Source organism: Anser anser (assembly GCF_964211835.1).
Source record: "Anser anser genome assembly, contig: HAP1_SCAFFOLD_73, whole genome shotgun sequence".
Taxonomy (NCBI): domain Eukaryota; kingdom Metazoa; phylum Chordata; class Aves; order Anseriformes; family Anatidae; genus Anser; species Anser anser.
In genome coordinates this window covers 224,906-252,784 of record NW_028154151.1, presented here as the reverse complement: position 1 = coordinate 252,784, position 27,879 = coordinate 224,906, and the positions used below count along the sequence as shown (strand labels likewise).

The 27,879-nt window shown below is 46.7% G+C and overlaps 1 pseudogene across 1 annotated transcript; it reads left to right on the top strand.

The window, feature by feature from the left end:
• The first annotated feature begins 235 nt into the window (after positions 1 to 235).
• Positions 236 to 9,081, top strand: LOC310890484 (zinc finger CCCH domain-containing protein 11A-like; annotated as a pseudogene). The gene is made up of 13 exons: positions 236 to 289; positions 513 to 632; positions 1,415 to 1,538; positions 1,983 to 2,186; positions 2,713 to 2,832; positions 3,341 to 3,421; positions 3,838 to 3,948; positions 4,687 to 4,749; positions 5,008 to 5,130; positions 5,314 to 5,379; positions 5,893 to 5,963; positions 6,003 to 6,200; positions 8,923 to 9,081. The product of its transcript is annotated as a zinc finger CCCH domain-containing protein 11A-like (transcript).
• Positions 9,082 to 27,879: the final 18,798 nt, after the last annotated feature.

The following is a 27,879-nucleotide window of genomic DNA, read 5'->3' as shown; positions in this document are numbered from 1 at the left end:
GCATTGCTCTCCTCAAGAGACTAATTTGATGAACAGAAGAAAGCTGGAAAAATGCTTGTTACTCATTATTTTTCACTTGTTGGTACTTTGTTTAGGGTTACTTTTAAAAAGAAGATTTCACTGATCACAAGCCAGTGGAAGACTTTCAGCCCAAGCAAGGGTGAAGACAGCTCTCTCCAAGAGCAGAGGAAGTCCCTGTGGAGAGAACCCGAGCTTGTTATCAGAACTTGTCGGCATGTCTAAACAAGGAGACGATTGCTACTTCTATTTCTATTCTACCTGTACCAAGGTATGGCTGGGTTTCTTTTGCTTTGCTTTGCTTTGTTTTTTTGTTGTTTTTTTTTTTTTCATTTTTTTCAGGAAGGGGTAGAGTAGGAGGAGGAGGCACACTGGTCTTTGGTTAACGTGATAACCAGATAGATTCTGAATTCAATCGTAGCAACCTGAGGCAGTAGCATGGACGTTTTTGAGGCTGTACTATATTTTCCTTGTTGGTTTCCTTTTGGTTACAGGGAGACAACTGTTCCTTCCGCCACTGTGAAGCTGCTCTGGGGAACGAGACAGTCTGCACGCTGTGGCAGGAGGGTCGTTGTTTCAGGAATGTCTGCCGATTCAGACACATGGAAATCGATGTGAGTGCCTAAAGATGTGTTCTCAAAATAAATCAACAAAAGCATTTTTCAGTGCTGTAGGTGTGCTGATTGTGCTTTTGCAGGACAGAGTCCTTTGCTTTGGAATTACACTGGTTTCTGTTAGCAGGGGAGGGGGTGGGAGGAAGGAGAGGGAAATAAAATCAATGCCTTAGGTATGTCTTAGCAAGATTTTCTTTTATTAGACGCCGACAGTATTTTCTCAACAGATGCAGAATAACCGCTAACTAGACTGCTAAAAGCTGCTGGAGCAGGGGGGTAATAAACAGGCTGTACTAGCCTCCTGAGAGCAGGCTTGATAATGATCTATCAGGTCTCTTGTGTCCCGGAGTCCTTCAGATAATGCTGTTCTAGCTGCCTGGGCTAGGAAGCAGTGGGGAAAGTTAAAGGTGCAGAAGAACGAAGTCTCCGAGAAGTAGTTCTGGATAGAGTTAACGTAGGCAATTTAAGATGTTCTTTTTCCCTCTGAATAATCCTAGTATAATCCTGGGTGTATTAGTTTAACCCACCCTAAACTGATGTCTGAGAGTGCCTGTCTTCTCAAACTGAATGATGACAAGGCTAAACGTGCATAGTGGTTACAGCTTCTGCAAACTTTGTGAATATGCCCGGAAATACTATACTTCCGTGATAAACTGACCTTTGGAATGATGTTTCAGCACTGTATTGTGACAGCCCTATCGCTGTCGTGACCTGGAACTGTGCATCTCTTTGCAAACCTTAGGTGCATGTTATCACGAGCTTGTCTTTCTTTCTGTCTTCAGAAAAAGCGCGCTGAGATTCCCTGCTACTGGGAGAAGCAGCCAGTAGGCTGTCAGAAAGCCAACTGTGCTTTTCATCACGCAAAGGGACGTTACATCGATGGCGTCTTCTTACCACCAAGCAAGAGTGAGTTTAGGTCCTTTTTCTTTAAGTATTGAAGAATTAATTTTGCATATTACTTAGTGGGTGCCAATAGTGTAGGAGACATCAGGTAACCGTTCATTTGTGAGTGCAGGAAAAGGTCTGCAGTCCTAGGTGGTCAGCTAAACCGAGTGTACTGCTGCTGTACTGCTGGTATTTGTTTTCTGCTTTCATGCTCAGCTTCTCTCTGCTTTGTGTGATATTTGCCTTGCAGTTTGCTTTCTGTTGTTTCGTCTTCTGCTGGGTGGCAGGGAGATGTGTTGTTGTTTGAAGGCAAGTCATTGTTCACGGTGTAAACAGTGGCGGGATGGGCAAAAGGAGATGCTGCATTCATTGCCTGTGCAGGTTATCTGCCTTAGCTACCATCTTCGTGCATTGTGGTCAAAGTTTTAAACTGCCATATTACTGATGATCCTCCTCTTCCTCTAGCTACACTGCCAAGTCCGCCTGAGTCCGCGGACGATGATTTGAAAGTGGCTCAGATGTCACTGCAGCAAAACAAACTTTCTGTCCAGTCCAATCCCTCTCCATAGCTAAGGCGGGTGATGAAAGTGGAAAACTCGGAAAATGTCCCAAGCCCTACACACCCTCCAGTTGTAATCAATGCTGCAGATGATGATGAAGATGATGATGGTGAGCATGGTTTGGTTCCTGGAAGGAATTTGTGCTGTAAATGATTGTGTAAGTCTTTGGTTCTTGGAAGGAATTTGTGCTGTAAATGAATGTATAAATCACAGATGACCTGAGGTCTGACTAGCGATAGGGCAGGCAGTCCGCTCAGGTCACTGGTGGCTTTGTCTGGCAGTCAGCGGACAGAACCTGAAATGTTGGAGGAAAGCTTAGAACCACTCTTGGCTTTAGCTGGTCTGTTGTGTAAAGCTCTATGTGAAACTAGGAAGGAAATTCCTTTTTTTTTGTCTGAAGAGTAATATGTTGTGTAGTAGTTAAAGCTGCAGAGAGAATCTAGAGTCCTAGATGTTTTGTCCTAGGGTAGTCTACTTACGAGTTCATCAGGTCAGTGTAGCTGTATTAAAAAAAAAAAAAAAACAAAAAAAAACCAACTTTTTTATAGGAACCATGGACTGAAGTGTCATTGCATGAGCTACATAATCACGAACAATCTGGCCTATGCATAACTGAATAGATTTTTCCCCTTCAGACCAGCTTTCTGCGGAAGGAGAAGAAACTAAAACTCCCGTCCAGCAACCAGCTGAGGAAGGCCAAAATGGATTACGGATGATTTCCACTCGGAAAGCCAGTGCTACTACTGCTAAACAAGGTATTCCAGCACCTGTAGTAGGATAAATCGGCAGGATAACTTGACAATTAACTCAAAAGCAATGTGGCGTAAAAACACAACAGAATGTAGGGGTGCTGAATGGACTCGGTTATTTCCATGATCTCATTTCTCCCTGATACCATCATGTGCCCATTGGGTCAGAAAGTTGAACTGCTTTTCTTTCCTTTTGGAGAACAAAACAGGGTCACAGCATGGAGTTTAAATGGCTGCACGTGCAGCCTGGCAACCACTGTTGAAAGCCATATCTAACGATAGAGGGATCTAATATCACGTAAATGGATTAAAATTAAAACTACAGTTTTTACCCTGAAGGGTGAAAGGAGGGGCAAAATGCCATTGATTCTATGGTTGTTTCACTTGTGAGGAGTGTTGACAGGCTTTATTCTAAATACTTCTGAAAGTTCCTGAGCACTAAGAAGCCTGAGGATCTGTGATCCTCAGTGAGTGCCTCTAAGCCTTAGTCTCATTAACTGTTTTCTGTTTTCAGAGGACGGTCTGAATTTTGGAATAAAAACACTTGAAGAAATCAAATTGCAGAAAATGAAGGAAAAAACTAAGAGACACGGTGGTGAGTTAATATTCCCTGCTTCCTTACCCGGTTCACCTTCATCCTGTGTGATGATTTTTCTTTCAAAAAAAAACTCTTCCAGTAATACCGGGTAGCTGGCTATGCTTTGGTGAATCCAACTATTTTGCCAAAGAAGTGAAATTTGATTGGCTTCAGAATGGCAGGTGATGGTGGCTGGGAGCTGCTTGAGGGATAGACTTCCATGTTTAGCTGGGGGCATCGAGCAACCTGATTCTCAGCCAGCTGGTATTCTAGATGGGAATTCCAAGGGCAACCAGAGGCAAACTAGTCACCTCTCTTATTTGCATGCTCTGGTCACTGTATGTTTGACAGTAATGAATAATTAAAGTTTTTTGTTCTTCGTGATAGTTTTTTCTGTTTGGTAAACTTCCTTATGTTTTGCTTGCTCTGAGCAGAAGGTCCTTCAAGATCTTCTCTTCCTCCCGTCGATTCTATGATTTTTCCTGCTCCGGAAAAGGAAAATGTCCGGACAGTGGTGAGAACTGTGACACTGTCTACAGAGGAAGGTAATAATTCATGCTTTTGTTTTGATTTCATTACTCCTAAACTGGAAGGTTAAGCAAGAAGGAAGGCAATTCACCCCTGTTAGCCTCCTGGTGCTGCCGCCTTCTGTTCAAAACATGCTTTTATGCTGAAAGTCCCTGGTTGTACTGGAAAGCTTTGGTGCTCAGGTTAAGTGCAGTAGCAGGAGAAAGAAAAAAATGTGTCAGTATGCAAATAGGGGGATAACTGAAAAACAGGAGAGTAACGAGAAGAAAGAGCTCTAGAGGACAGTGCTATGTAAGAAGCAATTTCTGAAGCTTTAAAGAGGCTGACAGTGGCACGTGTGGACAGTAGTGCGATAGGAGTCTGTGTATAAATTATATTGTTTAGAGTTGTGCAAATTCCTTTGAAAGGGAAAGAAGTGAAGAAGTACTTCTACTCATAGACATTCACCTTAGAAAGGAATGTTTCTCAGCATTTGTACCTAATAATATTCTGCTTGCTTATGCAGCTCTGTTCTGCACAAAGTATAGCTGTCAAGCAGACTCAGATTCATTCTCGACTACATTCAGCTGGAATTTGAGGCAAACACTGAGACTATGGATACTTTTTCTAAGTTAATTATAGTTGAAATATGAGTTTGTGTGGTTTAGCTGTCAAAACAGTGCCTTGCTGGGTTCTTTTTGGACATGGGCTAACAGTATACTATTTCTATTGGCTACTGGTTTCTATGAAATAGAAAAATTTTACTTTTGTTTTAGGGGAGGAACCTGTGGTTCGACTAGATCTTGCTGAGAAACAAGGAAAACGGAAAGCCTCCGTGGGTAAGAACTTTTTATGAGCTGTTATTTAGGTGCCGCCTTCTCTATATGACTGCATTGAAGAGTATTTTTGACGTATGAGAGGAAAATGCGTTGCAGTGGAGATCTGTGTTGACTGCAGAAATGGCAAAAAAAACATTTAGCAGCTGAAAGGCAATTTTATGAAAATATGCTTGAAAAATAGAAGCTTGTGGTTGACTGTTCTCAAATCTTCCTGCAAAGAAATGTTCTTAAAATATTCCTTGTTTTCTCTGTCTGAAGCTGATGTAAGCGCCCTTCCGGTGAAGCGCAGCCTTGCTGAAAGGCTGGGGAAGAAGGTGGAGGTTCCGGGAAATGCTGACAAAGCACCAAAGAGAGGTACAGCTACTAAATAGGCATCTGGATGTGATTCACGGGTTTTGTAGTTAGGCTTTCTGTTTGTCCTTTTCCTGCGATGTTTCTTTTTGCATGTTGGCTGAGGTCTTAATCACCGGGATTCAAAGTTACCTTTCCTGCCTTGTTTTTGAATGTGAACACAAAGTTGACGTTTATGCAGCCTCCCTAATTTGGTCTTTTTCTGTTTTGCAGTTCAAGTTCCCAAGTCTGTGAAGGAGAGGCTAGGATTACCTTCTCAACGGACTAGTACTGCGAAAGGTAACAACTGGCTATTAAATATACTTTCTCCTTCTTCCTTTCCGTGAACTTAGACCGTTTTCATACAGCCCTAAAAAGGAATTCAAATGAAAACAAAGAACTGATTCCTCTTGCTCGAGTGCTGAAGCTCTTCTGACAGCCACTATCAGAAATCTGGCTCTAGGTGTGTGTTTATTTTCCGCTTGTGCCTTGTCAAGGTTTTAAGCTGCTTCTGTGAACCATCATATACAATTAGAATAGAGCCACTGCCGGGAGCAGGAATTTGAAATGCAGTCTGAAAAAGTAATCAAGTAAACTAGCATTTCTGTGTAGCAACTCTCTCTGGATAGGGCTGGTCTTCAAAATACAACAAGTGGCTCAGAGGAGGAGGAGAATGTTAGGCTATTGTCCTAAGATGCGTTATTGGGAACGCTCAGGCTTAGTTTTCCTTAGTACTGTGACAAATTTTGGAGACTTAAACTATTGTTGGACTCTCTTTAAATGTTGGCGCTTCTCATTTCTTGATGATGACAGGGAAGGCTGCTAAGCCAAAGGGAGAGGTCCATGTGAAAACACTGGAGGAAATCCGTCGTGAGAAAGCTCTTCAGAGACGAGAATGTCAAGCCAAAGCCCAGGCTGAATGGCATGGTAAAACCAAAGATCCCAGCGCAGGGGCAAAAATTGAGGGTGAGCCCAAGAAGCAGAGCGTGCTCACTCTTTCCGGGCCCAGCAAAGTGCAGTCGAAGGAGCCGGCAGGTAAAGCCAAGCCAGAAGGAGAAGTGCGTGTTAAAACCCTGGAAGAAATAAAGCGCGAGAAAGCTCTGCGGATGCAGCAGAGTGGAGAAAATGTGCCAGCTCCCCCAGCACAACCTGGACCTGCCCCAGCCGGGCAGAAATCGTTATGGAACACAAAGCTATCAGGTAATAAGATGCTTTAATACCTGCCCCGGTGAGGTGCTTCCCATATTGAGCAAGTTCCGTTTGCTCAGGATCTGCTTTGCTTTTTCCTTCAATGCAGAGGATAAAAGAGTTTAAGGCTGCAAAGTTCAAAGGCAAAGAAGGGCCAGAACATGCAACCATGTCTGTTTTCGTTAATTACGTGATGGTATTCTGTATTTCCCACTAGAAAATTAACACATTGAGGGGCTTTTTAGTCTAATTTTGGTATTCTGTTTTTTTCTGCCATCTGTTTATGGTATGAAGTCCTCCCTGCGTTGAGTTCAAGTTCACCTTCCTCTTTGGCATGTGTTGCTTAACTTGACACGTGTATGTGTTTGTAAAGCATGCTTCAGCGTCTTAATGTGGGGGGCCAGTTTCTGTCAAAAATGACAGAGGATCAAAGGCCTCGTTGTTAAGATTATATCAACTTTGTAAAATGAGATTGTGTGAGGGAGATAAGGAGGGCTTAAAGGCTGCATGCACTGCACATTGTAGCCTTTCTCTCTGTCTCATGGGACACGAGGAAATAAACACACAAAGAAAACAAGTACTGAGCTTTCTTTCGTTTCTTCTCCTGCCAGCCAGATGTTAGGTCAGGAATGGGAGACTAGAATATGACTCTACAAATTTGGATTTTGTAGAACAACTTAATAGATTTTGTGGGACATCACTGCAGGGGAGAGGAAGCTGGTACAACAGTTGCATACACTCTCTTGTCTTACTATACCTGCTGCTTTTCCTTTCCTAGAGGGAGCAAGACTTTAAATACAAAAGCTGTCAACATTTGTGAATCTTACTAGACTTCATACAACGTCTTAGAGTATTGCTTGCACTTGGGATCGCTCTGTGTCTGAGTTTCCCTCGTCCTGGATTATGATTTACTGTAGCTATTCAGTTCCTTTGTTCCTTTGTATGGATTGTTGGTAGACGGAGTTTACTATGTGGAAGATATTGCTGAGAATCCAGGCAATGGCAGTGTAATTCTGCTGGCCAAATACAGTTAACTGTGTAGACGGGCCGTGGAAATGAGGAAGAGAACGTGGATTTTTCATGAGGCAGAGCAAGACTGTATCAGTTCTCTCTTCCTTTTACTCTAGCCAACTTTAACATGTTTGCGAAGCCTTGGGATGGGAAAGTCGCTTCCCCCAAGAAGAAGGCACTGAAACGTAAGGCACCTGGCAGTTTTCCCTCTGCTGTAGCAGCTGTGAAGCCACGGACTGCCTCTGACGCTGACACAATGGGACCTCCAGCCAAAAAAGCAGCTATGGTAAGGACAGGGGCTAATGCAGAAATGGATCCCTTGTAAAATTTACACCCTCCTCTAGGAGAAAAGATGGAAAACTCAAAAGTTCTACAGGCTTTCTGTTTCCTTTTAAATCCAGTAGCTGCCTACAGAATTCTTGTAGTACCCTTCCATATTTATTAGATTAATGGCACTATTTACTTAGTCCTCTGTGATTCTGTGATTTCTCTGGTGTGGAGGATTTTGTCCATTAATGCTGTGTTCTTAAAAGACACAAGATCATTAGTAACCTCCAAGTGAATATTAACTTTCTTCAGGAGCACCTTGGTTTTGTATTTTGGCTAAGGCTCCGCAATGCCAGAGGAGAAGCAGCATGGAGGAAAAAGCTAGTAAGGAATCTTTTACCCATGAGTCCTAAATGCTGTTTTGCTGCTTTCTAGGCTGTTCCAGCCACGCTGGAGCATGTCCCAGCCACCAGACTTGAAGAAAATCCCCAAAACAGGTGATGACCACAACTTGTTCTTTTTCTCAATCGGTGTATATCCCCAGTGAAACATAAGTTCTGTCACACGTGGGGAAAAAAGGAGGGTTCTGAGATAATTAAAGCCCAAATCCATCAGAGGAATAAGTCACGTGAAATGACTTTCTAGCAGCTAGCAGGAATGCTTAATTAGACTTACTTTCTTTAAATGCTGCAAGTCGGTACAGCTTTCCAGTGACTTCTTGCTCTGTCTGAATACCTAAATGAGGATGAGGTGAAGTTCTCCTACTTCCTCGTGAGGTGATAAATGATGAGTAGTGTCCTCTGCCTTTTGGTCCTCAAGAATGCCACCCGAACAAACATACAAGGTGACAAGAGTGCAGGGAGAGCAGAGGGAAGTGATGGCTGCAGATCAGCTTCCTGTAGTGGGGAGCAAACTCTGCTGAGTGTGCCGTGGGAAAAATGACTAACTTAGCAAACAGATATTTGCAGATGGAGACTTCTTAACATTTTTACAGGAAAATTAAGCAAGGTGGCAAAGTGCCTCTTGCTACAACAATTGAACCATCTTTGCTAGACTCCAGGTGCTCTGGCTTCACAGAGAAACCCCCAAACTGAAAAATGTACCTGCTAATATATTGGGCTCTAAATGTCGCCCTGGGTTAATTGAATAACAATCCCTGGGTAAGATTGAAGTGCAGGAGGGGTTGGCTACGGTTTTAAGAGCCGGTTTGCAGAAAAGGGATTTCCCGTTAAGAAATGGCATATACTGATTGTTCTCTTCCTTGCTCTGCCAAGACCTGAAGCACATCTTGGAAGCCAGGCAGAATCTGTGGAGCCAATGGAGTTCTCAAGCTCGACTTCAGCTTCTTCCCAGCTAGAAGACGCAAGGACACGCCGGCTGAGTTCCACAGGCAACGCGCCCGTATCTGTAGACGAGGATTTAGAGACGCTACTTTGGGAACTCTCAGACGGCATACTGGAAGCCGAGCTCGACTTGGACCCAGGGAAGGATGAGGATGACCTCCTCCTTGAGCTTTCCAAGATGATTGATGATTGAACTGCATAGTCCTATGGTATATTAAAAAAAAAAAACAAAACAAAAAAAAAACAACTCTTCTTCTTGTTGGATACCCCGAGGTGATCCTTTTTCTAACTGAGGCTTTGCAATGAGACTTAAAGCACAGTTGGAACTGGTAGAAATTGGCAGGATCTGCACTCAGTTGTCCTAAGTTTTCCTGCTGGTCAGAGTTAAGGTCTTGTGCATGGTTCCGTAACTATAGGTGGCTACCTTTGATATCAAGAGGACAAAGCACTTGTTTCTTTTGGCACAGAAAGATGTCCATCGGCACGCTGTGGTGGCTGTGAATTGACGTAGTGATGGAGCGATGCTCTGAAGGCTTAAACGGAAAGCTTCTTCCTTCCGCCCCCCTTGGCACAGCTCGATGTTGGGCACATTGTGAAGCCTGGGTGTTCTGATTTCTCGGACAGTTGATACCCAAATCCCGGAGTTACTATGTCAACTCTTGACTTTTATTTGTGTATGCCATTGTTTTGACTGTAATCTTTTCAGATGATGAAGCTGTAGGGGCGGGAGGGAGCAAAACAATTATTCTAGCGGTGTGGACCAAACATGCTGCCAGGAGTGGTGGTGGTGGGGTCAGCCCACCCGGCCTTACTTTCAATTATCAGGGATGATAAAATGGTGTGAAAAGCAGCAGCTCTGCGATACGGCTACGCTACCCCCACTCCCTTCTCTTGTGCTGTACCAAAGTTCCCCCAAGCTTTGGTTGGTGCTTTTTGCTGGTGACAGTAGGACTCCAGGGCGAGTAGTCGGGACTCTCCTGCAGTAACTGGGTCAATTAAGGGTTGGTTTAAGTGCCTCCTGGTTTTTAAAATTGCTCCCCTGAGCTGCTGGCTCTGCTGCCTGCTACAGCAAATGTTCGGGTGCCATCAGCGTCGCACTTGGGCGTGGGCACTGACCCTGCGGAGGAGAGCTGAGACTCGCGTGTATTGTGCACCCTGCCGCCAGTGATCGTTTTCCCCTAGCAGATCTATTTTGAATCATTTCCCTAAATTTTAGAGGAACTTTAGGCTCTTTGTGCTATGATTTGTGAAGCTGTAGGGGCCCTCAGGCATTTGCTGCTGGCAGAGGAAAACCGCTTGTCGAATTTGTTGTAAATACTTTCTGTTTGGACAACAACGCCTGTGTGTGTGTGTGTGCGCGTGCGTGTGTGTGCGCGTGCGTGCTTTGACGACCCCCTGCGACGCCCCAGCTCCGCGAGGGAAGCTTTGAAGCGGCTCTGGGAAAACCTCTGCGGAAGAAACCGCTGCTAGTGACTTGCGGAAAAGGGACTCCACAATCAGTGAGATTGTAAAGTAGGTATGTTTATTCAGCGCTGGGCAGCACGGGAGGTCGTGGGCATGAAGATTGATGACTCTTCCTCGTCACCGCTAGTTGACCTCTTGTCTTTGCACAGACTCAGTTGCTCCTTGGCTCTTGTCCATCTGCAGGACCAGTTTCTCCCAGTTTCTTAAGACAGGCTCACTCTCTTATTAGGAGACTGACCTTGGTAAGGGGCCCAAGGCTTCTTGCTTTAGTTAATTGGCACAATGCACCATAGTTAGCAAAGACGCTAAGTAGCATCCTAGTTTAACGCTGTCAGCGCTCTATCTCTACTTGATAAGATTCTCCTAACTCCCTCTCTCACTGGAGTCCACGCAGCCCTCCGTCCTGCCGAAGGACTTCACGGGGACTTCTGCCGGCTCCGGGTGCCCGCACACAGACAGAAATGGCTTTGAGAGAAAACAATCAGGAGGAGGAGAGCTCAGAGACTGCGGCCGGCTTCGGCCACCTTCCCCTCGCTTTCCCTCTCCGTGTTCAAACCGAGCACTGTTCTGCCGTCAACCTTCGCTGCCTCTGCCCGCGGCGCTGGGCTTTCGCGTGTGCCATTGCTCCTCTACATATTTTATCCTTCCTTTTGTAAGGAATGGTCCAGCAATTCGTGTCACTAAGGGATTTGAAGGGTTAACATCGAGGCCCGGGTCTAGGTGATAAAAGAACAAAGGGGTTTTTAGGGAAAAGTGCTGACTACTGCAGGGGATGTTGCTAGAGTTTCTGAAATCCGGCGCAGAGGCTCCCAAACGAGGAGGAAGGGGGAGCTGAAGGACAATTGAAGGACAAAAGCCTGGGAGGAAGACAACCAGCATTGAGCCCGAGCAAGCCCCGAGAGACCACCAGAGACTGGTACGCAGGCGCCCCTGGGAGGGGTTTCGGATTCCGGAAACCAATTCTAATAACCCTGCCTCTTCTCGAAGTAGTAATGAATATGTATTAGCCTGGGAGCATCAAAACCAGCCGCCTTACGTAACAGGTGTGCGTCCTGGGGGAGCAGAGACTCCTGGCGCACCCAGCGCTGCTTGCTTGCCTCTATTCGTTTAATAAATTGTAAACTTTGATTGTAATCCTATTTGGATTTATAACAGCCATTTATAACACTTTTTATATTTGTATTTTATTTAAGGCTGTCTTGCCCCCCTCCCCCCCCAGCCTCGCTACTCGCCAATAAAGCTGGCGCAGGGGCTAAGGGATTTGAAGGGCCTGCTTGTACACCTAAAGGATTTGAGGGCCTGCTTGTACACCTTTGGGGACTGCCTCTTTTGGGGGGGGGGGGGGGGGTGTTAGGAGCTGGTTGTATACATTTTTAGGCATTCCTCTGAGAGGGGGTTGGGAGCTTCGTGTATACTGGGGGGGGAGGGCCTCCCTCGAGGTGGAAGGGGGGGGGTTGGAGCGTTTCTACACTGTAGGGGCCTGCCTGTACACTTTTGGGGCCTGCCTTGGAGGGGTTGGGAACTGCTTGTACACCTTTGGGGCCTGCGTCTGCGCGGGGCGGGGCGGGGGGGGGGGGTTGGAGCTGGTTTTAACCTTTCGGGCTTGCATCTGGAGGGGGTTGGGGCCTGCCTTTGGGGGGGTGGTTGTGAGCTGCTTGTATACTGTAGGGGCCTGCTTGTACACCTTTGGGGCCTGCGTCTGGGGGGGGGTGGGAGCTGCTTGTACACTGTTAGGGCCTGCCTTGGGGGAGGGGTTGGGGCATGTGCCTTGGGGGCATGGGGTTGGGAGCTGCTTCTACGCTGTAGGGGTCTGGGTCTTGGGGGGTTGGGGCTGTTTGTACACCTTTGGGGCGTGCCTCTGGGGAGGATGGGGAGTTGCTTGTACACCTTTGGGGCCTGTGTCTGGGGGGGGGTTGGGGCCTGTGCCGGGGGGGTTGGGAGCTGCTTGTACGCTCTAGGGTCCTCTGGCAGGCTTTGGGGCCTCCCTTTGAGGGGGGCAGTTGGGAGCTGGTTGTACACCTTTGGGGCCTGAGTCTGGGGTGTGGGGGCTGGGGCTGAGGCCTGGGGCCTGGGGCATGCATCTGGGTGGTGGTGGTGGGGGGTCCAGTTCATGGGGGGGGTGGGTTGGGAGCTGCTTGTGGACAGTTGGGGTCTGCATCCGGGTGTGGCTGGGGCCTGCTTGTAGACTTCTGCAGCCTGTGTCTGGTGTTTGGGGGCTTTTCTGTAGTGTTTGGGGATTGCATTTTGGCTTTGGGATGTGTCTAGAGCTTCTGGGGCCTAGCTGTAGTGCTTGGGGCCTGCGTCTGGGGCTTTTCTGTAGCATTTTGGTAGCGTGTTTGTGATTTGGGGTCTGTATCCAGGGTTTTGCCTTTTTTGTAGTTTTCAGCTTTGTGTCTGTTTCTTTGTTGGTTGCCTGGGGTTTGGGGTTTGGATCATTAGTCAGTGTCATTAGCGTCGGGGGGTTGATATGAAGGGTTAGGGTTGTGGTTAGAGTTGTTAGGGTTAAAGAGAATAAGGATTTTAGGGTAAGGGGATCAAGGTTGTGGGAATAAAAATGTTTTTGCACAGAGTTACATCGTTTAGAGGGAAGGAAGGTGGTATTGATATATGCTTGCAGTGATAAGAAAGCTTAACAGACAACCTTGTAAAATGCAGACAACCAGAATCCTTAGAGCAATTGGGTGGAAATCACGGTGTAAGAAACATTACCACCTCAAAGAGGAAAACAGTCAAGAAAAAAATAAAATTGACTAGTAACAGGCCAGCAGCTGTGTATTTTCTGTGAAGCACTGGATAGATTGTGAACATGGATTACCCAGTCAATGGGGAAACTGGGGAGGGTCCTGGTCACCGAGAGGAAAAAAAAAATTATATAAACTGTGTTATGGAACTAGTAGGTGGCTTGTGGGACGCCTGCCATTGCAATCGTGAATAAAAATGCTACCTCACTGAGATACTTGCCTGAGCCTATGGTATTGGTTACAGAGTGTTTCTAATAAGGTGTTAGGGTTTTAAGGTTTCAGGGCTAAGGCACTAGGGTTGGGTTTCAGGGTTAGGGTTTCCAGGGTTTAGGGTTAGGATTTTAAGGTTGTTAGGGTTGGAGTTATAAGGGTTAGGGTTTGGGGGTTAGTGTGTTAAGGTTTTAAAGTATTTTGTGGTTTTAGTGTTGATAGGGTTTTTAGGGTTTTAGTTATGGTCAGGTATTTAGGGTTAGGGTTTTAAGGTCTTATTTTTTTTTTTTTAAGGTTAGGGTCTCCAGCGTTAGGGCTTTGAGAATCTTTACGTTTTGGGTTAGGATTTTAGAGGGTCTTAATTTTTAGGGTTAGGGCTTTTAGGCGTAGGTCTAGTGTGGTAAATTTTATCGGGTTAGGACTGTAAGGGTTTTTAGGGTTAGGGTTTCTAGGGTTTTTTGGGGTAGGGCTTAGGGTTAGATCCGTGGGAGCCGTAGTGTTAGGGGTCAGGGTTCTTAGGGCTAAGACCCAATATTAGGGTGGAAGGCCAAACTAAGGGGGGAGCCCCCCCCAAAATTGAAGGGTCGAAGCCCCAATTTAGGGGAAGAAACATCAAAATTGTGGGGTCCCCCAAAATTGGGCGGAAGAGCTCTTAATATTGGGGGAAACCCAAAAAAGGAGGGTGGGGGACTCTAAAATTGGGGGGACCCCCCAAATTGGTTGTGTCCCCCCCAAAATTGGTTGTGTCCCCCCCAAAATTGGTTGTGTCCCCCCCAATTAGGGGAGGAACCCCCAAAATTGGGTGGGCGAACCCCCATATTGGGGGGGCAGAACACTTAAATGGAAGTGTGAAATTCCAGAATTGAATGTGGACCCCCCAGAACAGTCTTCAGGGGTTTAGTGTGGTAAATTTTATCGGGTTAGGGCTGTAAGGGTTTTTAGGGTTAGGGTTTCTAGGGTTTGTTGGGGTAGGGGTTAGGGTTAGATCCGTGGTTGCCATAGCGTTAGGGGTCAAGGTTCTTAGGGGTTAGGCCTAATATTAGGGCGGAAGGCCAAAATAAGAGGGTGGGAGCCCCCCCCAAAATTGAAGGGTTGAAGCCCCAAGTTAGGGGAAGGAACGTCAAAATTGTGGGGTCCCCCAAAATTGGGCGGAAGAACTTTTAATATTAGGGGGGAACCCAAAAAAGGAGGGTGGGGGACTCTACAATCGGTTGTGTCCCCCCAAAATTAGGGGAGGAACCCCCAAAATTGGGTGGGTGAACCCCCAAATTGGGGGGAAGAAGACTTAAATGGAAGTGTGAAATTCCAGAATTGAATGTGGACCCCCCCCAGACCTGGGGAGGAATCCCCAAACTTGGGGGGGACCCTCAAAATTGGAGTTAAAGCCCCAGATCCCGGGGAGCTAAGCCCCAAATTAAGGGAAGGAACCTCAAACATGTGGTGAGAACCCCAACATTGGGGGAAAGAACCTTAATATTAGGGTGGCAGGCCAAGAAAGGATGGTGGGGGCCTCCAAAATTGTGGGGGGCTTGGAACTGGGGGGAATCCCCAAAATGGAGGGGGAACCCCAAAAGTGGGGGGGGGGCGAAGCACCAAATTAGGGGAAGGAACCCCAAAATTGCGGGGAAGAACTCTGAAATGGAGAGCTGAAAACCCGAAATTGAGGGGAAACCCGCCAAAACGGCGGGAAAACCCTCCATAAACACGAAACCGGTAATGTAACAGAGCAAAAAATGGCGTCCTACGGCACGCTGCGAGGCTCAATTTTCTGGGGAGTGCTGGGAAATGTAGTTCTTGGCCACCGGGTTTCCGGGAGTCCATATTGTTTTCCCAGAGCATGCCGGGAGATGTAGTTCTCGGACACTGGGCTTCCGGGAGGCCATGTTGGTTTCCCATCTTTGCTAGACTCCGGGTGCTCTGGCTTCACAGAGAAACCCCCAAACTGAAAAATGTACCTGCTAATATATTGGGCTCTAAATGTAGCCCTGGGTTAATTGAATAACAATCCCTGGGTAAGATTGAAGTGCAGGAGGGGTTGGCTACGGTTTTAAGAGCCGGTTTGCAGAAAAGGGATTTCCCGTTAAGAAATGGCATATACTGATTGTTCTCTTCCTTGCTCTGCCAAGACCTGAAGCACATCTTGGAAGCCAGGCAGAATCCGTGGAGCCAATGGAGTTCTCAAGCTCGACTTCAGCTTCTTCCCAGCTAGAAGAAGCAAGGACACGCCGGCTGAGTTCCACAGGCAACGCGCCCGTATCTGTAGACGAGGATTTAGAGATGCTACTTTGGGAACTCTCAGACGGCATACTGGAAGCCGAGCTCGACTTGGACCCAGGGAAGGATGAGGATGACCTCCTCCTTGAGCTTTCCAAGATGATTGATGATTGAACTGCATACTCCTATGGTATATTAAAAAAAAAAAAAAAAAAACAACTCTTCTTCTTGTTGGATACCCCGAGGTGATCCTTTTTCTAACTGAGGCTTTGCAATGAGACTTAAAGCACAGTTGGAACTGGTAGAAATTGGCAGGATCTGCACTCAGTTGTCCTAAGTTTCCCTGCTGGTCAGAGTTAAGGTCTTGTGCATGGTTCCGTAACTATAGGTGGCTACCTTTGATATCAAGAGGACAAAGCACTTGTTTCTTTTGGCACAGAAAGATGTCCATCGGCACGCTGTGGTGGCTGTGAATTGACGTAGTGATGGAGCGATGCTCTGAAGGCTTAAACGGAAAGCTTCTTCCTTCCGCCCCCCTTGGCACAGCTCGATGTTGGGCACATTGTGAAGCCTGGGTGTTCTGATTTCTCGGACAGTTGATACCCAAATCCCGGAGTTACTATGTCAACTCTTGACTTTTATTTGTGTATGCCATTGTTTTGACTGTAATCTTTTCAGATGATGAAGCTGTAGGGGCGGGAGGGAGCAAAATAATTATTCTAGCGGTGTGGACCAAACATGCTGCCAGGAGTGGTGGTGGTGGGGTCAGCCCACCCGGCCTTACTTTCAGTTATCAGGGATGATAAAATGGTGTGAAAAGCAGCAGCTCTGCGATACGGCTACGCTACCCCCACTCCCTTCTCTTGTGCTGTACCAAAGTTCCCCCAAGCTTTGGTTGGTGCTTTTTGCTGGTGACAGTAGGACTCCAGGGCGAGTAGTCGGGACTCTCCTGCAGTAACTGGGTCAATTAAGGGTTGGTTTAAGTGCCTCCTGGTTTTTAAAATTGCTCCCCTGAGCTGCTGGCTCTGCTGCCTGCTACAGCAAATGTTCGGGTGCCATCAGCGTCGCACTTGGGCGTGGGCACTGACCCTGCGGAGGAGAGCTGAGACTCGCGTGTATTGTGTACCCTGCCGCCAGTGATCGTTTTCCCCTAGCAGATCTATTTTGAATCATTTCCCTAAATTTTAGAGGAACTTTAGGCTCTTTGTGCTATGATTTGTGAAGCTGTAGGGGCCCTCAGGCATTTGCTGCTGGCAGAGGAAAACCGCTTGTCGAATTTGTTGTAAATACTTTCTGTTTGGACAACAACGCCTGTGTGTGTGTGTGTGCGTGTGTGTGTGTGTGCGCGTGCGTGCTTTGACGACCCCCTGCGACGCCCCAGCTCCGCGAGGGAAGCTTTGAAGCGGCTCTGGGAAAACCTCTGCGGAAGAAAACGCTGCTAGTGACTTGCGGAAAAGGGACTCCACAATCAGTGAGATTGTAAAGTAGGTATGTTTATTCAGCGCTGGGCAGCACGGGAGGTCGTGGGCATGAAGATTGATGACTCTTCCTCGTCACCGCTAGTTGACCTCTTGTCTTTGCACAGACTCAGTTGCTCCTTGGCTCTTGTCCACCTGCAGGACCAGTTTCTCCCAGTTTCTTAAGATAGGCTCACTCTCTTATTAGGAGACTGACCTTGGTAAGGGGCCCAAGGCTTCTTGCTTTAGTTAATTGGCACAATGCACCATAGTTAGCAAAGACGCTAAGTAGCATCCTAGTTTAACGCTGTCAGCGCTCTATCTCTACTTGATAAGATTCTCCTAACTCCCTCTCTCACTGGAGCCCACGCAGCCCTCCGTCCTGCCGAAGGACTTCACGGGGACTTCTGCCGGCTCCGGGTGCCCGCACACAGACAGAAATGGCTTTGAGAGAAAACAATCAGGAGGAGGAGAGCTCAGAGACTGCGGCCGGCTTCGGCCACCTTCCCCTCGCTTTCCCTCTCCGTGTTCAAACCGAGCACTGTTCTGCCGTCAACCTTCGCTGCCTCTGCCCGCGGCGCTGGGCTTTCGCGTGTGCCATTGCTCCTCTACATATTTTATCCTTCCTTTTGTAAGGAATGGTCCAGCAATTCGTGTCACTAAGGGATTTGAAGGGTTAACATCGAGGCCCGGGTCTAGGTGATAAGAGAACAAAGGGGTTTTTAGGGAAAAGTGCTGAGTACTGCAGGGGATGTTGCTAGAGTTTCTGAAATCCGGCGCAGAGGCTCCCAAACGAGGAGGAAGGGGGAGATGAAGGACAATTGAAGGACAAAAGCCTGGGAGGAAGACAACCAGCATTCAGCCCGAGCAAGCCCCGAGAGACCACCAGAGACTGGTACGCAGGCGCCCCTGGGAGGGGTTTCGGATTCCGGAAACCAATTCTAATAACCCTGCCTCTTCTCGAAGTAGTAATGAATATGTATTAGCCTGGGAGCATCAAAACCAGCCGCCTTAAGTAACAGGTGTGCGTCCTGGGGGAGCAGAGACTCCCGGCGCACCCAGCGCTGCTTGCTTGCCTCTATTCGTTTAATAAATTGTAAACTTTGATTGTAATCCTATTTGGATATATAACAGCCATTTATAACACTTTTTATATTTGTATTTTATTTAAGGCTGTCTTGCCCCCCTCCCCCCCCAGCCTCGCTGCTCGCCAATAAAGCTGGCGCAGGGGCTAAGGGATTTGAAGGGCCTGCTTGTACACCTAAGGGATTTGAGGGCCTGCTTGTACACCTTTGGGGACTGCCTCTTTTGGGGGGGTGGGGTGGTGTTAGGAGCTGGTTGTATACATTTTTAGGCATTCCTCTGAGAGGGGGTTGGGAGCTTCGTGTATACTGGGGGGGGGAGGGCCTCCCTCGAGGTGGAAGGGGGGGGGTTGGAGCGTTTCTACACTGTAGGGGCCTGCCTGTACACTTTTGGGGCCTGCCTTGGAGGGGTTGGGAACTGCTTGTACACCTTTGGGGCCTGCGTCTGCGCGGGGCGCGGCGGGGGTTGGGGGGTTGGAGCTGGTTTTAACCTTTCGGGCTTGCATCTGGAGGGGGTTGGGGCCTGCCTTTGGGGGGGTGGTTGTGAGCTGCTTGTATACTGTAGGGGCCTGCTTGTACACCTTTGGGGCCTGCGTCTGGGGGGGGGTGGGAGCTGCTTGTACACTGTTAGGGCCTGCCTTGGGGGAGGGGTTGGGGCATGTGCCTTGGGGGCATGGGGTTGGGAGCTGCTTCTACGCTGTAGGGGTCTGGGTCTTGGGGGGTTGGGGCTGTTTGTACACCTTTGGGGCGTGCCTCTGGGGAGGATGGGGAGTTGCTTGTACACCTTTGGGGCCTGTGTCTGGGGGGGGGTTGGGGCCTGTGCCGGGGGGGTTGGGAGCTGCTTGTACGCTCTAGGGTCCTCTGGCAGGCTTTGGGGCCTCCCTTTGAGGGGGGCAGTTGGGAGCTGGTTGTACACCTTTGGGGCCTGAGTCTGGGGTGTGGGGGCTGGGGCTGAGGCCTGGGGCATGCATCTGGGTGGTGGTGGTGGGGGGTCCAGTTCATGGGGGGGGTGGGTTGGGAGCTGCTTGTGGACAGTTGGGGTCTGCATCCGGGTGTGGCTGGGGCCTGCTTGTAGACTTCTGCAGCCTGTGTCTGGTGTTTGGGGGCTTTTCTGTAGTGTTTGGGGATTGCATTTTGGCTTTGGGATGTGTCTAGAGCTTCTGGGGCCTAGCTGTAGTGCTTGGGGCCTGCGTCTGGGGCTTTTCTGTAGCATTTTGGTAGCGTGTTTGTGATTTGGGGTCTGTATCCAGGGTTTTGCCTTTTTTGTAGTTTTCAGCTTTGTGTCTGTTTCTTTGTTGGTTGCCTGGGGTTTGGGGTTTGGATCATTAGTCAGTGTCATTAGCGTCGGGGGGTTGATATGAAGGGTTAGGGTTGTGGTTAGAGTTGTTAGGGTTAAAGAGAATAAGGATTTTAGGGTAAGGGGATCAAGGTTGTGGGAATAAAAATGTTTTTGCACAGAGTTACATCGTTTAGAGGGAAGGAAGGTGGTATTGATATATGCTTGCAGTGATAAGAAAGCTTAACAGACAACCTTGTAAAATGCAGACAACCAGAATCCTTAGAGCAATTGGGTGGAAATCACGGTGTAAGAAACATTACCACCTCAAAGAGGAAAACAGTCAAGAAAAAAATAAAATTGACTAGTAACAGGCCAGCAGCTGTGTATTTTCTGTGAAGCACTGGATAGATTGTGAACATGGATTACCCAGTCAATGGGGAAACTGGGGAGGGTCCTGGTCACCGAGAGGAAAAAAAAAATTATATAAACTGTGTTATGGAACTAGTAGGTGGCTTGTGGGACGCCTGCCATTGCAATCGTGAATAAAAATGCTACCTCACTGAGATACTTGCCTGAGCCTATGGTATTGGTTACAGAGTGTTTCTAATAAGGTGTTAGGGTTTTAAGGTTTCAGGGCTAAGGCACTAGGGTTGGGTTTCAGGGTTAGGGTTTCCAGGGTTTAGGGTTAGGATTTTAAGGTTGTTAGGGTTGGAGTTATAAGGGTTAGGGTTTGGGGGTTAGTGTGTTAAGGTTTTAAAGTATTTTGTGGTTTTAGTGTTGATAGGGTTTTTAGGGTTAGGGTCTTAGGGTTTTAGTTATGGTCAGGTATTTAGGGTTAGGGTTTTAAGGTCTTATTTTTTTTTTTTTAAGGTTAGGGTCTCCAGCGTTAGGGCTTTGAGAATCTTTACGTTTTGGGTTAGGGTTTAGAGGGTCTTAATTTTTAGGGTTAGGGCTTTTAGGCGTAGGTCTAGTGTGGTAAATTTTATCGGGTTAGGACTGTAAGGGTTTTTAGGGTTAGGGTTTCTAGGGTTTTTTGGGGTAGGGGTTAGGGTTAGATCCGTGGGAGCCGTAGTGTTAGGGGTCAGGGTTCTTAGGGCTAAGGCCCAATATTAGGGTGGAAGGCCAAACTAAGGGGGGAGCCCCCCCCCAAAATTGAAGGGTCGAAGCCCCAATTTAGGGGAAGAAACGTCAAAATTGTCCAAATCCCCCAAAATTGGGCGGAAGAGCTCTTAATATTGGGGGAAACCCAAAAAAGGAGGGTGGGGGACTCTAAAATTGTGGGGTCCCCCAAATTGGTTGTGTCCCCCCCCAAATTGGTTGTGTCCCCCCCAAAATTGGTTGTGTCCCCCCCAATTAGGGGAGGAACCCCCAAAATTGGGTGGGTGAACCCCCAAATTGGGGGGAAGAAGACTTAAATGGAAGTGTGAAATTCCAGAATTGAATGTGGACCCCCCCCCAGACCTGGGGAGGAATCCCCAAACTTGGGGGGGACCCCCAAAATTGGGGTTAAAGCCCCAGATCCCGGGGAGCTAAGCCCCAAATTAAGGGAAGGAACCTCAAACATGTGGTGAGAACCCCAACATTGGGGGAAAGAACCTTAATATTAGGGTGGCAGGCCAAGAAAGGATGGTGGGGGCCTCCAAAATTGTGGGGGGCTTGGAACTGGGGGGAATCCCCAAAATGGAGGGGGAACCCCAAAAGTGGGGGGGGGGGGGCGAAGCACCAAATTAGGGGAAGGAACCCCAAAATTGCGGGGAAGAACTCTGAAATGGAGAGCTGAAAACCCGAAATTGAGGGGAAACCCCCCAAAACGGCGGGAAAACCCTCCATAAACACGAAACCGGTAATGTAACAGAGCAAAAAATGGCGTCCTACGGCACGCTGTGAGGCTCAATTTTCTGGGGAGTGCTGGGAAATGTAGTTCTTGGCCACCGGGTTTCCGGGAGTCCATATTGTTTTCCCAGAGCATGCCGGGAGATGTAGTTCTCGGACACTGGGCTTCCGGGAGGCCATGTTGGTTTCCCATCTTTGCTAGACTCCGGGTGCTCTGGCTTCACAGAGAAACCCCCAAACTGAAAAATGTACCTGCTAATATATTGGGCTCTAAATGTAGCCCTGGGTTAATTGAATAACAATCCCTGGGTAAGACTGAAGTGCAGGAGGGGTTGGCTACGGTTTTAAGAGCCGGTTTGCAGAAAAGGGATTTCCCGTTAAGAAATGGCATATACTGATTGTTCTCTTCCTTGCTCTGCCAAGACCTGAAGCACATCTTGGAAGCCAGGCAGAATCCGTGGAGCCAATGGAGTTCTCAAGCTCGACTTCAGCTTCTTCCCAGCTAGAAGAAGCAAGGACACGCCGGCTGAGTTCCACAGGCAACGCGCCCGTATCTGTAGACGAGGATTTAGAGATGCTACTTTGGGAACTCTCAGACGGCATACTGGAAGCCGAGCTCGACTTGGACCCAGGGAAGGATGAGGATGACCTCCTCCTTGAGCTTTCCAAGATGATTGATGATTGAACTGCATAGTCCTATGGTATATTGAAAAAAAAAAAAAAAAAAAAAAAGAAAACAACTCTTCTTCTTGTTGGATACCCTGAGGTGATCCTTTTTCTAACTGAGGCTTTGCAATGAGACTTAAAGCACAGTTGGAACTGGTAGAAATTGGCAGGATCTGCACTCAGTTGTCCTAAGTTTTCCTGCTGGTCAGAGTTAAGGTCTTGTGCATGGTTCCGTAACTATAGGTGGCTACCTTTGATATCAAGAGGACAAAGCACTTGTTTCTTTTGGCACAGAAAGATGTCCATCGGCACGCTGTGGTGGCTGTGAATTGACGTAGTGATGGAGCGATGCTCTGAAGGCTTAAACGGAAAGCTTCTTCCTTCCGCCCCCCCTTGGCACAGCTCGATGTTGGGCACATTGTGAAGCCTGGGTGTTCTGATTTCTCGGACAGTTGATACCCAAATCCCGGAGTTACTATGTCAACTGTAAGGAATAGTCCAGCAATTTGTGCCACTGAGGGGTGTGAAGGGTTAACATCGAGGCCTGGGTTTAGGCGAGAAGAGAACAAAGGGATTTCTTCAGAGAAAAACTGCTGACTTTGCACGGACGTGCAGTAACTTCTGACAGCCGGCCAAGAGACCACTAGATAAGGAGGAAGAATATGAGCCTCCCTGTCCGAGCGGCCCCCGAGAAACTAACAGAGACTGATAAGCAGGCGCACCTGGGAGGACTTCGGATTCGGGAAACCAATTATAATAACCCTGCCTCTTCTAGAAGTAGTAATGAATATGTATTAGCCTAGGAGCATAAAAACCAGCCGCCTTACGTAACAGGTGTGCGTCCTGGTGGAGCAGAGAGTCCCGGCGCACCCAGCGCTGTTTGCTTGCCTCTATTCATTTAATAAATTGTAAACTTTGATTGTAATCCTATTTGGGACCCAGTCATTTATAACAATTGGGGGCTCGTCCGGGATGGTCTTGGTTCCTGAATTCTGACTTGATCTAGGAGGGGCGCCCCCACCATTTGGTGGCTCCTGTTCGAGTCAGGTCGGGGCTAATGCCATCTTGAACCTGAATAAGGGCAAGCAAAGATTTAGATTTTTTTATGAGCTCCCTTTGCCGGCTGCAGCACTATATTTTGCCCGTAATTCTGCGCGCGAAGATCCGAACGAAGACGACGGAGTCGTAAGTATTTAAGGCGTATACCGTTCGGTTGGGTGGGTTTCGGTTGCCTGTGTGTGTGAGAGTGTGACTGAGACGGAACGTAGTTCCGAAGCGATTGTGGAGGTCTTCTAACCGCGGTTCCAATCTCCCGCGAGGGACTTGGCCGGTGAAGGACCGAAGCGATTCCTATAGGATTCGTGGGTGGGTGATAGATCCTAAACCCCCTGCAAGACACTCTCACTAAGGCAACCAAGGGCTGTAGGAATTGCCACAGTAAAATTCCTAGATGGGTCAGACAAAATTGAAGACCCGGGACCAGAGAAAAGGGAGCAAATTACCAGACATACCACCAGAAAGTCCATTAGGGATAATGATTAGAAATTGGAACGATAGGGGCCCCAGAAAAGGGAAAAAGTAAATTAAAAATGGTTCAGTATTGTATGACAGAATGGCCAAAGGAGCCTTTAAGACCACATGTCTTTTGGCCCGTTTTCGGATCCTTTGAAGACTGGGTTTGCCAGGCCTTAAATATACATGTTAATTCAAAGGAACCTTTTAGCCAGGAGGAAAGTGATTATGCAGGATTATGGATCAGGATCTCACGTCCTTTTCCAGCCTCAATATTTACACTAAAAGCAGACGAGAAGTTTGACGAAGAAGAGAACAAAAAAATAAAAAATAAAAAATAAAAAATAAAAAAAAAAAAAGGAAAAAGAAAAAGATGATGAATGGGAGTCATTGGATAACCTACCACCTCTATATCCTAACAATCCACCCCCGGTGGTGCATCTTGTAATCCTGTTTTGTTCTTAAGTGTTTTGACTGTGTCAAGGAGGAAGGTGGGAGCATTATCTAAGTAACAGTTTAGAAGTTTGGCTATATTCGCGGTGGTGTTCGGTCAGTTTCCCAAGTATCGGGGGAGAGGGGCTGACTGATTATCAAAGTGGTAGAACGGAGAGTCACTTCTTTGGTGGTTCGGGCCTGAGCCCTGGGAATTCGGTAAGAAGGGGGAGAGCGAATTTATTTAGGCCTCAATACCTTTTTAAACCCCCATCTTGACGGATACACAGGAGTGATTCCTTGTTTTGTGTAGGCTTACTAACAAAGTGCATGAGAAAAATTAGCATTTGGCTTGAAATTCGGTCTTATTGAAATGTAAATTTTGTGGAAAAGGTGTTATTGTTTGTCTAGAAGACAGAAGGCTGAGTGCTTCAGGTGTTTTTCCGAAGTCCTGCGGATTTATGATTGGAATGGGGCTCATTAATAATCTGAAATAGTAAAGTTTGTATGTGGAAAGAAGAGTTTAATCCCAGAGAATTGGGACATTTGGGAAGAAGATTAGGAAAAGATAGTAAAAACCTGCAATAAAAAGGTTTGTGTGGAAATTGAAACAAGGGACAGTAACTAATATAAATAAATAAAAGGGAATGGGAAATCAAGGAGATGGGTAAAATCCAAAACAAAGACGTCCAAAAAAAAAAAAAAAGCCTCCTCGGGTGCATATTGGCACATTGGAAGGATATTGTTAGAAATGGGGGCACAGAAAGCAAGAGGACTTTCACTAATTATTGCAATCAATGGTGGCCACTATATAAACTAAATGGCCACTTTATGGATCAATCGACTATAACAGTGTCTTGCAATTAATGTTTTTGAGGAGAGAAGGAAAATAGGATGAAATGTTGTATAGTGATATGTTGTTTCAGCATGTTGGAGGGAAAAGGTTTGGAATTAAGTTGGCCCCTGACTGAGCCTTTGGTGTTGGCATTAGAAAAGTACGGGCTGGAGAAAGATAAAGGAAGTGTTAAAAGGATTGTTGAAGGTGTTAAAGGTTGTGTGGCATGTAGTATTTAACAGAGCATTTTGATGCTGAATGAGCAGGGAAAGAGGATGTAGGAATTCTAATAGTTCCGCCTCAACCCGAGGCTGAGATCTCAAAATCACGGTGTGAGCCCTCTGGGGCGGAGGGACCATGATGGGTCCGAGAGAGTTGTCGTGGAAACAGAAAAGCAGCTAACTCTTGAAACAACCTGAGTTCCTGTGTGAGCTCAGATTGCCAATGGGACCGCTCAGGGAACTTTCAACGATTGCATTCCCCTGACCGACCCCCTCACTGAGACCCTAATCACCCCGGAAATTATGTAAATACTAAAATCTGGTTAAATTGGCTATTGGGAATTGAGAATCTGTTCCAACAAGGTCCAAAAGAAACCCCTATGGAATTTATGGAATTTTTGAATTTCTGGACCAACTTTGAAATGCAATGAAAAAAAAAAAAATGGACCTGGCTTAAAAAAAAAAAAAAAAAAAAAAAAAAGAGAGAGAGAGGCAACTGGCTAACCTCTTTCCAGGGCAATCAGCCCCTGATATCAGAAAGAAATTGTCTTAGGCTGCAGGACAAACAACAGTCAGGAATGATGGGGACCTGGGGCATCTACCCTAGCAGGTCCACTAGTTGAAATAAAGCTAGGAAACGAAGACAGAGGCTTGAATTTTTTGTTGGTTATGGGAGCTTCTTTCTCTGTGTTAATTAGGCTGTAAATGTAATAGGAGCAACATATTCAGTGTTAAATAGTTTAAAAGGATGATTAGGAACTAAGACAACTACAATAATTGGAGCCACAGGGAAAGAGGAAGAATGGTCATTCTTACGACCCCTTGATTTGCGTTTTGGGGGTGAGGAACTAACCCATAAATTTTAGTATGTACCAGAATGCCCGATGCCACTCTTTGGACGGGATCTATTAGCCAAATTAGATGCAACAATAACCTTTGAGGATGGAGAATTAATAATGAAGGTACCTGAGTCCAAAGTAGGCCAAATCCTAATGATCAAAGATAAACCCTTTGTTAATATTCCAAGAGAAGTAGAAAATGCAGTTATAGCAACAGTACGGGAAACAGATGTACCAGGGAAGTCGAAACTGGCACAACCGGTAAAGGTGGAATTAAAGGAAGGAGCCAAACCTGTTCGAATCAAACAATATCCACTTAAGATAGAAGCTAGGCATGGGAATGGTGAAAATTATTGACAAATTTCTCAAATATCAGATTCTGGAAGAATGTAAATCGGAATACAATACTCCAATTTTTCCAGTAAAGAAGCCGAATGGCGAGTATAGATTTGTACAAGATCTTAGAGCAATAAATGAAATAACAAAGGATATTCACCCGGTAGTAGCTAATCCTTACACATTGTTAACATCTGTGAAAGGGAAATATAAATGGTTTACCGTGATAGATTTAAAGGATGCCTTCTTTTGCATACCTCTTGATAAAGATAGTAGAAAATTATTTGCCTTCAAATGGGAAAACGTATTGAAGTTTTTGGACCACATATGGTAACAACCGTTTTGGAACAAAGGGGGGGGGGGGGGCACTGGTTATCACCCAGCTGGATGATGAAATATCAGGCAATCCTAACTGAACAAGATGACATAACCTTGAAAACGACTAACCTGTTATATCCAGCAGTATTTCTAGGAACTGTTCCAGAAGAAGGACCATTGGAACACAGTTGTGTGCAAATAATCGAACATACGCCAGCCACAAAGATTTGAAGGATGTACCCCTTGAAAGGTATTCAGTGGGAATACCACACTCCGTGGCACCCACAAAGCTCAGGGAAAGTAGAAAGGATGAATCAAACAATAAAACAACAATTGGCTAAGTTAATGATCGAGACACAGCTGCCCTGGACGAAATGCTTACCATTGGCACTTTTAAACATAAGAACTAAACCACACAGTGAGACTGGATTATCATCATATGAAATGTTATATGGTATGCCTTATTCTCAAGGGATGCCCCTAGGGAACAATGTAGTTGAGGATCATAGTATCCAGAAATACATAATTACCATTGGAAGGAGATTACAGGAGATAAGAGAAATTGGGATGATGACTCAGACACCACCTTTAGGATTTGCTATTCATAAAATACAACCAGGAGACAAGGTCTTAATAAAAACCTGGAGAGAAGAATCATTGAACCCCCGATGGGAGGGACTGTACCTTGTTTTACTTACTACTGAAACAGCTGTGAGAACAGCAAGAAGGGGTTGGACCCACGCATCCAGAATAAAAGGACCAATAACTACCGAAGCCTGGAGGGTTGAGTCCACTCCTGGGGAACTGAAACTGAGACTAAAGAGGAACTGATATCCCAGCAATGAGGTTCTGCATGAATTAAGGGCACTGGATAAAGAGGACAAGGCTGAAGGGAGGAAAGGGAGAAGGCAAGACCGGGGTAGGACCCTCCACTGCGGCGTGTATGGTCTACCGAGGGAGGCAACCCCTATGGGTATTGACCGCCGAGTGAGAGTGCCTCGACCGGACTTCTCCCACACCAAGATCAGTTTGTCCTGAGAAAAATAACATGAGAACCTTTTAAACCCATAATAAAATTGTGATTAGTTTTTCCAGGAGCTGGATCACCCTGAAGGGCTGAATGGTAACACAAGCTCTGAAAGCGGGCCCAACCCCCTGATTGAAGGCGCTTCCCACACTCTCAAGATTGGACGGCGAAAAAGGCTTATAATATGACAGGTCGCCAAAGAGAACTGAATTGTGACTGTAAGTGGAAACCCAACGTGGGAGCTTGGAAGCGTGCATATACGAGTACAAACGGGGCAGACATTGTAACAGGACCACTCGGTAACAAGGACACTCTGTATTATCACGCCCCAAAGGGTAAAGATGGATGGGATGGTCCTTTTCCAAACGACGTGGGCCCTAAAGGGACATTATTGGGTGTGTGGCAAACATGCTTACAAGAGGCTACCTGGAAACTGGTCGGGAATATGCTATGGGGGGTACATAAGACCCTTGTTCTTTTTATTGTCACAAACACAAGGAAATCATTTAGGAATAAGATTATATG